This window comes from Rhincodon typus, chromosome 29, assembly GCF_021869965.1.
Source record: "Rhincodon typus isolate 14 chromosome 29, sRhiTyp1.1, whole genome shotgun sequence".
Classification (NCBI taxonomy): Eukaryota; Metazoa; Chordata; class Chondrichthyes; order Orectolobiformes; family Rhincodontidae; genus Rhincodon; species Rhincodon typus.
This window is the reverse complement of record NC_063360.1, coordinates 39713724-39716735: the sequence shown is the minus strand read 5'-3', so window position 1 is coordinate 39716735 and position 3012 is coordinate 39713724.

The following is a 3012-nucleotide window of genomic DNA, read 5'->3' as shown; positions in this document are numbered from 1 at the left end:
GGTAACTGATTACAACGTTTTTCAAATAATAGACTTTAAGGTAATTGGGCTATAAATTACCTGCTTTTTGCCTCCCTCCCTTTTTGAAAAGGGGGTCGCATTGGCAGTTTTCCAATCCTCTGGTACTTCTCCTGAATCCAATGGTTTGTGGAAAATTACAACCAATAGGAACACAGGAATTAGGAGCAGGAGTAGGCCATTCAGCCCTTCGAGCCTGCTCCACCATTTAGTATGATCATAGCTGAACATATCCCAGTCTCAACTCCCCTCTCCTGCCTGCTCCCCATAGCCCTTTATCCAGCTTTTCATCAGAAACATATGTATTTCTGTTTTGAGTCTGTTGATTAATTTTGCCTCCACTGCACTTGGGGGCAGTGATATCCATAGATTCACTACCCTTTCAGCAAAGTAGTTTCTCCTCATTTCAGTTTGAACATACCTCCTCTCAATCTGTATCTATGCCCTCTTGTTCAAGACTATGCCACAAGGGGGAGCATCTGTTCAACGCTCACCTTATCTATCTGCTTTAGCATTTTGTGTACCTCATTCAGATACCCCCAACTCATTCTTCTGAACTCCAGCAAGTAAAAGCCCAAACTATTCAACTGCTCCTCATTTAACAACCCTTTCATCCCTGGAATCAATCAGGTGAACATCCTCTGAACTGCTTCTAGTGCCACCAGATCCTTCCCAAAGTACAGAGACCAAAACTGGACACGATACTCTAGGTTTGGTCTCACTGACGCCTTATATAAGTGTTACAGCAGTTCTTTACTTTTGCAATAAATGACAGGATTCCATTTGCCTTCCTTATTATATGCTGCACCTGCATATCCACCTTCTGTGATTCATGCACAAGGGCACCCAGATCCCTCTGCACAGACGCACTTTGAATCTGATTTCTATTTAAATAATGACTTGCACTTTTATTTCTCCAACCAAATGGACAACCTCGCACTTATCCACATTAAACTCCATCTGCCAGATTCTGGCCCATTCTACCAGCCTCTCAATATCCATCTTTAAACTCTTCAATCTCGTCATAACAGCCTGCTTTCCCACTTATTTTAGCATTCACTATCTCTGTAGCTGCCTCTTTTAGGATTCAAGGATGGAAGCCATCAGGGCCAGGGGACTTGGCTGGCTTTAGCCCCATTAGTTTACCTAATACTACTTCTCTAGCGATGATGATTGTGCCTAATTTCTCCATCCCCCCCACCCCAAGCCCATATTCTTTAGTCTTAACGGGATGTTCAAAGTATCTTCCACCACAAAGAATGATGCAAAATATCTGTTTAACTCCTCTTCCATTTTCCTGTTCCCTATAACCATCTCCCCAGATTCCATTTGCTAAGTGGCTGATGTTCGCTTTGACCTCTCTCTTCCTTTTCAATATATTTAAAGAAGCTCCTATTGTCAGTTTTTATATTGCTTGTTTGTTTGCCCTTGTAGTTTATTTTCTCTGTCTTTATTATATTTTTAGTCCTCCTTTGCTGGATTCTGAATTTATCCCAGTCTTTGGGGATATCACCGACCTTTTGCATCCTTATCTGCTTTTTCATTCAACTTCATTACTCTCCTTGGTTAGCCATGGTTGGTTTATTCCTCTCTTAGAATCTTGTGCCACACAAGTGCCAGGCAATGACCATCTCTAACTAAACCATTGTAAATTTTGACCAGAAAACAAATTATTAGCCATATAAATACATTGAGAGTTACAGTTGAACTTGCTTTGGCTACAAGAGCAGGTCAGAAGCTGGGAATCCTCCAGCGAGTAACTCAACTCCTGACTCCTCAAAGCCTGTCCACCATCTACAAGGCATGAGTCAGGAGAGCGATGGAATACTCCCCACTTGCCTGAATGGGTGCAGCTCCTACAATATTTAAGAATCTTGATACCATTCAGGACAAAGCAGCCAACTTGATTGGAACCACATCAACTATCTTCAATATTCACTCCCTTTACCCACAAAGCTCAGTTGTGGCAATGTGTACCATCTACAAGATGCACTGCAGCAACTCACAAATGCTTCTCCAACAGCACCTTTCAAACCCACAATCTCTACCACCAAGAAGGACAAAAGCAGCAGATATATGGGAAACATTGAAACATAGGAAATAGGAGCAGACACAAGCCATTCACCCCATTGAGCCCATTCTGCCATTCAGCATGATCAAGGCTGATCCTTAAGCTCAAAACCATACTTCCACTCTTTCCCCTGACTCCTTTAGCTTTCAGAATCTGTTTCTTTCTTTTTTCAATACATTCAGTGACCTCACTGCCACAGCCTTTGCGGTAGAGAATTTCAGTTTCACCACCTTCTGAGTGAAAACATTGCTTCTTGTCTCAGCCCAAAATGCCTACTTCATATCCTGAGACCTACAAATCAGGGAATACATTCCCCCTCTGCCCAGGTTGTCCAGTCCCATCAGAATCTTATACATTTCAATGAGATCCCTTCTTATTCTTCTGAACTCCAGTGAATACATAGAATCATACAGAACTGAAGTGGCCCTTTGGCCCACTAAGGTTAGTATGCCAAAGATACACTAAATCTACACTGGTCTCACTTACCAGGCCCACAGCCTTGAATGTTATGACAGTTTAAGTGCTCACCCGAGTAATTTTTAAAGATTTTGAAGTTCCCTGCCTCAACTGCCACTGCACCCTTCTCCCCAAACCTGCCACCCCCATCGCCCTCCCACCCCCCATCCCAGACTGTGCTTTCCAGACCCCGTCACCCTCTGGGTGAAAAAGGTTTCCTCAAAAACCCCTTTACCCCTGCTTCCTATCCACCCTGTCCATACCCATCATGATCTTATATATCTCAATCAGGAACCCCCTCAGCATTCTCTGCTCCAAAGAAAACATCCCAAACTTATCTACCATATCTTCATTGCTGAAGCACTCCGTCTCAGACAACATCTTGGTGAATCTCCTCTGTACCCCCTTCAATGCAATCACATCCTTCCTCCAGCTGTAGTTTAACCAAAGTTCTGTACAACTCCCTG